Source organism: Octopus sinensis, linkage group LG9 (genome assembly GCF_006345805.1).
Source record: "Octopus sinensis linkage group LG9, ASM634580v1, whole genome shotgun sequence".
NCBI lineage: Eukaryota > Metazoa > Mollusca > Cephalopoda > Octopoda > Octopodidae > Octopus > Octopus sinensis.
The window spans coordinates 100,629,690-100,638,466 of NC_043005.1; the positions used below are offsets into that span (position 1 = coordinate 100,629,690).

General features: G+C 38.7%; 1 protein-coding gene across 1 annotated transcript in view; it reads right to left on the minus strand.

Moving 5' to 3' along the window:
• The window catches only part of LOC115215496 (cytosolic carboxypeptidase 6-like), a 538,012-nt gene that overhangs the window by 52,518 nt on the left and 476,717 nt on the right, over window positions 1-8,777 (minus strand). The window lies entirely within an intron of this gene.

Genomic DNA, 8,777 nt, shown 5'->3' on the forward strand with positions numbered 1-8,777 from the left:
ACAAGGGGCTAAACACAGAGAGGACAGACAAATGGAGTAAGTCGATTATATCGACCCCAGTGCATAACTGGTAGTTATTTAATCGACCCCGAAAGGATGAAAGGCAAAGTCGACCTTGGCAGAATTTGAACTCAGAATATAACGGCAGACGAAATACGGCTACGCATTTCGCCCGGCATGCTACTGTTTCTGCCAGCTTGCCGCCTTCTGTTCCACACAGTTTCTGCCAACCCGATTTCACACGTTAGGCTTAGGTTGACCTGAGGCAATGGACAGCAAGACATCACACAGTGGAACTGGACCTATAAAAGGAAAAGGCAGTCAAAAGCTTGTGAACTTATTGTGTCACACCAGCCATGTCTTTCCTTCATTCTATGCTACAATACATTCTGTAACCCAGGGAGCTCAGATGTGACCAAATCTGTTAGAATAATTACATGTTGTTATTGCTGCTGCTACTGCTGCCACTACTGCTGCTGTTGTTGTGGTTGTTAAGCAACAAGATGGGTAAGAGTGATTAGGTAATGGTCTAGGGCTTAGGGGTGGGAGACCCCAGACCTTGGAAAAAAAAAACTTTGGTTGTCTTGTTGTAGTCGAGGGCTCTTCATTGACGCCCAACACCACTGGGAGGTGGCCCTCGAAGTCGGGGGAAATGGAGAAGTCTCCAGGTCCAAATTCTTGAACAGCTTCTGCTGCTGCTGCCATAGCCACCACTGCCACTACTACCGCCATTGTCATCATTATCAGTTTTCCATGCTGGCAAGAGGTGGACAGTTTCACAGGAGCTGACCATCTAGAGAGCTGAAACAGGTTCCAATTGTCTGCTTTTGGTAAGGTTTCTACATCCTGATGCCCTTCCTAATGCCAACCACTTCACAAAGTGTACTGGATGCTTTTTACATGGCACCAGCATAGGTACTTTATATGTGGAACCAGCATGGGTCTTTTTATGCGGTTTCAGCATGAGTGGTTTTTACTTGGCACCAGCTTGTAAAAGAATTAACCTCATAATTTCATTGAATTATGTAGCACAACCTTAGCCCCAGCAGGTCCCTACAAGTTAGAGAAGAATAACGTGATGTGTCATTGTTCATTCAAATTGTCGAAATCATGGATATCTTTTTTTTTTTTTTTTTTGGTCAAAGTGATGGGTGCATATAGCTAAAGAGAACCACCTACAGAGATCCCTTGATTTAGGTTGAAAAGGAAATATGGATTCTGAAGGTAAGTTAAACCCAACTGATATGTCGTGTACTTCAGGACTGTAGATTTGGTTCCTAAGTAACAAGAGCTCCTTACTATTTAGATACAAGCATCCCAACAGCAGACACATGACGTTTGACATGTAAGGCATATGACTGGATGTATGGTAAGAAGCTTGCTTCCCAACCACATAGTTCTGGGTTCAGTCCCACTGTGTGGTACCTTGAGCAAGTCCACCTCTTGAGCAAGCTTTGGGCTGACCAAAGCCTTATGAGTGGATTTGGTAGATGGAAACTGAAAGAAGCCTGTCATATATATGCAGCATGCACATGCATGCGTGTGTGTGTTTGCATCTGTTTGTTTTCTGCTGCCGTTTGACAGCTAGTGTTGGTGTGTAGCGGTTTGGCAAAAGAGATTGATAGAGTAAATCCCAGGCTTGAAAAGTAAAAAAGTAAGGGGAAAAATTCATTCAACTAAAAATTCACCAAGGCAGTGCTCCAGCTTGGCTGCAGTCTAATGACGGAAACAAGTAAAAGGCAAAAGAGAAGAGGAGGAGGAGGGGTACATACAAGTGAAGATAAAGAGAATCAATGATTTGAAAATAGTCAAATGTTATATGATACAAGATGACCACGTGCTGTCAATAATGACAGCTATTTATAGAATTTTATATATAAATAAGGTACAAAATACGATACATAATAATCACACATACAAACATTCACGTTCCTCCCTTGTACACACACGCACACACACCTTCCTTCCTTATTCATCTATCACCCCTTCCTTTCTCTCATTGTTACTATTTTCTCTCACTCCCTCTCAGTCAGGGCTATTACTCTCACAACTTCTCCTTCACTGAATTACTATTGTCTCTCCTCCTCTGCATCCAGCCTGATTCTGGACATACATATATATATATATATACAAACATATAAAAATACTAATCTCATTATTATATTAGGAGATTTCATTTTCCTGTCGGCTGACATCTGCGCACACATGTGGGTGTGTATGTTTGTGTGTGCATGTGTGATAATAAAAACAATTTTTCATGTAAAGATATTAGTTTTGAACTGCACCACCATTTATGGGGTTGCACAATGATAAGTAAAGGTAAAGTTACTGTCTTGAGCCATATCAACTCATAAGGGCTGTTTTCCTGGTTTTATGGCATATAAATTCTCCATCTCGATGGGACACCAATCCGTCACAGGATCACGCATTTTTACCAGCTGGAGCAATGTGAAGTGAAGTGTTTTGCTCAAGAACACAAAGCATCACCCAGTCCAGGAATCGAAACCACAATCTCACGATCATGGGTCCAACACTCCTAACCATTAAGCCATGTGCCCACATGCCTCCAAAATGGGTAAAATTACCTACTCAAATCATACTGACTTATAAGGGCTAGTTTCCCAATTTCCATGGCATATATATTCTCCAGTGAAGGCACATGGCTCAGTGGTTAAAGCATCAAGCTTACAATCGCGAGGTTGTGAGTTCAAATCCCAGACCGGGTTGTGTGTTGTGTTCTTGTGCAAGACTCTATATTTCACGTTGCTCCAGTTCACTCAGCAGTAGAAATGAGTTGTGACGTCACTGGTGCCAAACTGTATCAGCCCCTTTGCCTTTCCCTTGGATAACAATGGTGGCATGGAGAGGGGAGGTTGGTATGCATGGTTGACAGCTGGTCTTCCATAAACCACCTTGCTCGGACTTGTGCCTAGGAGGGTAACTTTCTAGGTGCAATCCCATGGTCAGTCATAACCGAAGGAGGTCTTAGCATATTCTCCACCTGGACAGGATGCTGGTTCATCACGGGATTACTCATTCTTGCCAGCTGAGTGGATAGGAGCAATGTGAAAGGAAGTGTTTTGCTCAAGAACACAGTACATCACCTGGCCCAGGAATTGAAACCACAATCTTAGGATCATGCGTCCAATGCTATAACTATTAAACCACATGCCTCCACATTGCACAATGATGCTACTACATGACAACAAACTTATGACTGTGCTGCTATTCTCTTTTTCTAACATGCCCATGCACAAATATCAAGTGCCTACATGTGTGCCTACATGTGGTATTAACCGCTTAACTCAAAACATACCCCATGTATTTCATTTAACATTCACTCAGCAACACAGATACACATGTTTCTTCTACACAAAGAAACAAAAATCTGTCATCACTTTCTTTTATTCTCTCTCTCTCTCTCTCAATATGTGTGTGTGTGTGTGTGTGTGTATATACAGGTATGTATGCATGTATATGTATATATATATGTGTGTGTGTGTATATATTCCCCATATGTATGTAAAGGTGTATATAAATGTATAAATATACATTCATATATACTTGTATGTATAAATATGCACACACACACACACACAAATATATATATATATACATGCATACATACACACACACACACATATATATATACAGATGCACACACTCACATGCATGTATATACCCGCCTCACTAGCATCCACCATCGACCCTATCCCATCATCCACTCCTTCACCTGCACCTCCAGCAATATTATCTATTGCATCTCTTGCTCTCTCTGCAATTCCTTGTACATCGGACAAACGGGACGCCGCTTGGCTGACCGGTTCGCGGAACACCTTCGTGACATCCACCTTGCGAACGACACACCGGTCTCACGCCATTTCCGCTCCACCGGTCACTCCTTGCAACACCTATCTGTGTTCGGTTTGTCCTTACACAGAGGCCATCCGGATTCCCGTTTGCGCCGTGAACAGGAATTAATCTTCTCTCTTCGCTCTTATACGCCATTTGGTCTCAACTCTCCCCCCCTCCTCATCTAACCCCCCTCTCCCCCCCTCCTCACCTATCCTTTCTCCCCCCGACCCCTACTTCTTCAGTCCTTCATCCTTTCACCCCTACTCCCCTTCCCTTCTTCCCTCTTTCTCCCTCCCTCTTCCCCTTCCTCTGCTCCCTCACTCCCTCTCTCCCCCTCTCCCTCTTTCCTCCTTCATCCCCCTCCTCCCCTTCCTTCTCCCCCATCCTCTCCTCTTCCCCCTTCTCCTCCCCCTCTTCTTCCCCTCCCCTTCTCCCCCCTCTTCCCCCCTCCCCCTCTTCTCCTCACTACACCACATGACTTTACACATCACATCACATATGATGTGCCATACTAATACACACACCAACTAATACATACTAATACGTACTAATATATACTAGTACATACTAATACTTACACCAACCCTATACATACACGCGTCCAGACCCCGCATACGCACTTATACTCTCTCTCTCACACACACACATACCTATACATACCAATACGTACTAATACATACTAATACATACTAATACATACACCAACCCCATACATACGCACGTCCAGACCAATCTTATGCACTAATACTCTCTCATACACACACACACACACACACACCCTTATACATACTAATACATACACCAACCCTATACATACACACATCCAGACCCCTCCCACGCACTTTTAGCTGGTCCCTCAACCCGTTTATCAACCCTATTATCTCCCCTTATTTCGCTCTCGCGTCTCATGTTTGATCTTTGACCTCTGGCCGAAATCAGATCGCCATGTTGATTCGTTAGCTACTGCACGCATTTTTTTTTCTCTCCTTCTTTCTGTGTTTTTCTCTCTCTGTGTATCTTTCTGTTGAAGAGCGTAGGCTCGAAACGTTAAAGACTTGTTTTATTTATATTTCCTGAGCGCCATACTAATACAATTGTTCGTTTGTTTTCCACCTGCCTTCGTCTTTTGTTTATTTTCATAAAGCTTCCCGTTATATATATATGTATATATATATATGTACAGCCTCATAAGTACACACACACACACACATGCATATATGCATATTTACACACATAACACATATACACATATGCTCACACACACACACACACATATATATATTGTACATTGTAACATCTTTACATCATTATTTTTCTATCTTAAGATTCTCTTCACAAACATAAAATTTGATGTTGTTTATAGAAATATATTATCTGATATTTTTATCATTTATTCATATAAACATACAGCTACCATAACTCCTAACATCACCCTATCACGGCTATCACTACTACTACTACTACTACTACTACTACTACCACCACCACTACAATCACCAGTATCACCACTACTATTAGCAGCACTCCAGTCCCTCCTCTCACCACAATAACACCCCTGTCATCACAACAACCATCGTCACTACCATGCTAACCTCATCACACGGCGACCACCACTACAGCCACCAGTGCCAACACCACTGCTATCTCCACTTTTATTTTCATATCTCACATATTGCAGAAATGTATTTTAATTCAGAAGCTGTAATTTGCTTGCTATTTGAAGAATCAAAGTTGCAGAATGCAATGAATAAACATGATTATCAGAGAAGAATCTTTGGTAAGTAACGTTAATGGTGTGAAAATAGGAAACAGAAAGAAAAAGGGTGAAGAAAGGCAAAATATCCTGATAGCAACCTTTCCACGTTCCTCCATCTAAATTAAAAGATTACTAGTGCCTAAAACCTGCAGAAAATAAACTAATCACAATATTTCTAGTTATCTTTTGTTTGTTCTAACGTTTACAGTTATCTTTGATCAATTGATGCAACAAAAATGTTAACTCGGTAAAGTTAAACTCCATTTCGTGGTTGACAGAGCATTTAGAGATGATTTCTAAAATTTGTGTTTCGATCTTACTAAGCATTTGCACACTTAAATATAAACAACAATTACAACTTTAAAATAAAAATTTAAAAAAACACAAACAGAAATTGGTGAAAAAGAAGCCATTATTTCATTGATTAGTTTTGGGAAAAAGTGAAAAATTCACTAAGAGATAACATTTTCTAAAGATAAAATCTAAAATTTATTGGTTATTTTTCTCTGTTCTGAATGACATAGTTAGACGCCAAAAATAAAGAAAAATGAAAATTACATTGAAATTAAATAATTTTCAAAAAATTTATGAATTGTTCTAGAATAGTTTAATAATATAAAATAAGATATAACAAAAATAAAAAAAACCTAAAGGGAATCAACTAATAACAAAATCTCTTTACAGTTTGAATATTTTGCTGCATTACACAAAAGCAATTTGAAAGCTAAATCCAAGGCTTACTTTAAATTTATGGGTGGAAAAAATATATTTGGATTATTTGTGATATTTTCCAATATGTATTGCTAACTATTTAAAAGTGGAGAAATTTCATTTCTACTAAAGTTGTGAATAGTAATGTCAAGGAAGAAACAGAAAGTTTAAAAAGAAACCTTAAGCAATTAGTGATTTAAAAGCACTTTAAATTACAGGTGTATAAAACACTGATAAAGCCAGCATTTGAAATATTTAATATTTTCTGTAAAAAAAGAAATATTCTATGGAAATGGTGATATTCTTCTTTAAATTACTTTCTACATATTTTAAAAATAATTTTGCCAGGAAACACTAAAAGTTCTCACAACCAGCTGACAATTCATTAATGCAACCAAACAAGTAGCCAGAAGTGATGTTCTGGCTAAGAAACGGTAAAGTCTTTGAAAGAAATCTGACAAGAGATTCCTCTCATTGTGAATTAGTTGAAGAGGAAGTAATGAATTAACTCTGTCAATGAGCTTTGACTCTGCTACGTCACTTATTGAAATACCAGGTAAAATAGAAAAGATGATTAGAAGATGGTCGACCTAACACTTCTCAATGAGGAAATAAAATGGAAGAGGAAGAAGGAAAAGCCAAGAGGAAAAACGACAGATTTTTATTCGCTATTTGCTCTGCTCATGAATAAAAATTACAAAGTAATAAATAGGAAAGCAGAGAAAATTAATCAAACAGAAATTTGTTTTATTTTGAAATTTTTCTTACTCTTGCAAATATTTTGTGATTAGACATGGAGTGTTTAGCTTTTCAATTTACATAGAATAATAGAGTTGTGGGGAGAATCATGAAAGGTTCAAAACATGGTGGATAACAGATCCATCTATATCAAGTCTCATCAAACACAGTTAGCAATTAAAAGTGTATCTTATCTTTAGTATGTAACTAGATCCTACAATATGACGAATATCTAAAGAGCTATGACGTATATATTTACATATTAACATGAACATCTTGTCAACATTTCACTGGTGCAACAGAGTGCTTTCAATATGAAATGGTCAATGTTGGGAGAAACGGTGAGCAAACATGCATCATCCTTCATTTGAGATGTTTAAGAAATTTATGAAGTTAAGCTATAAAAATGTCATTGAAGACATCTCTCTCAATCATACAGCCAGCCAAAACCTTGGGGATATCTTAACAACAAAAACAATAACAATGATGATGGTGACGACGATGATGATGATGACAACGACGATGATGACGATGACGATTTGAACAGGTGGCTAGAGGAAATAGGCATAAAACATAGCTTGGTGCAGCTTCAGAAAACAGTATTATTTGGAACAGCTAGGATAGGAAGGTTCTAGGAATTTTTCCAACAGTCTAATTTGCTGTGTGTAAGTGAAATAAATAATAATAATAATAATAATAATAATAATAATAATAATAATAATAATAATGCATGCAATGCCCTTCTCTGCCCTAGGTGTATGGAAAACACTCGGCGAGAAACGGAAGAAAATTTGAAGAAAGAAGGAAAAAACATCATCATAATCATAATAATAATAATTATTATTATTATTGATATTTTAAATTTTTGTCACAAGAGCAGCTTGGGGGAGGTGGGGATGAGTTGATTACATTGACCTCAGGGTTCAACTAGTACTTTTTTTATGGGTCCCAAAAGGATGTAAGGCAAAGTTGACCTCAGTGGAATTTAAACTCAGAACAGAGCGACAGGCAAAATACTGCTAAGCATTTTGTCCAACATACTAACAACGCTGCCAGCTTGCCATCTAAATAATCATAATAATAATAATAATCCTTTCTACTATAGACACAAGGCCAGAAATTTGTGGGGAAGGTTTCAGTCAATTAGATTGACCCCAGTATGCAACTGGTACTTCATTTATCAACCCTGAAAGGATGAAAGGTAAAGTCCCCCTTGGCAGAATTTGAGCTCAGAATGTAGTGACAGATGAAATGTAAGAATAGTCTTTTGTACTCTAGGCACAAAGCCTGAAATTTTTGGGGAAGAGGCAAGTCAGTTACATCGACCCCAGTACTCAACTGGTACTTAATTTATCAACCCTGAAAGGATGAAAGGTAAAGTCCCCCTTGGCAGAATTTGAGCTCAGAATGTAGTGACAGATGAAATGTAAGAATAGTCTTTTGTACTCTAGGCACAAAGCCTGAAATTTTTGGGGAAGAGGCAAGTCAGTTACATCGACCCCAGTACTCAACTGGTACTTAATTTATCAACCCTGAAAGGACGAAAAGCAAAGTCAACCATGGCGGAATTTGAACTCAGAACTTGCTTGCAGAGGAAATACCACTCAGCATTTTGCCAGACATGCTATAGATACTGCCAGCTCGTCACAGTAAGAATAATGACAAAGGCAGGGTAAAGAAGGCTCTTAAGTTTAATAGCAATCAATTTCCATATTGC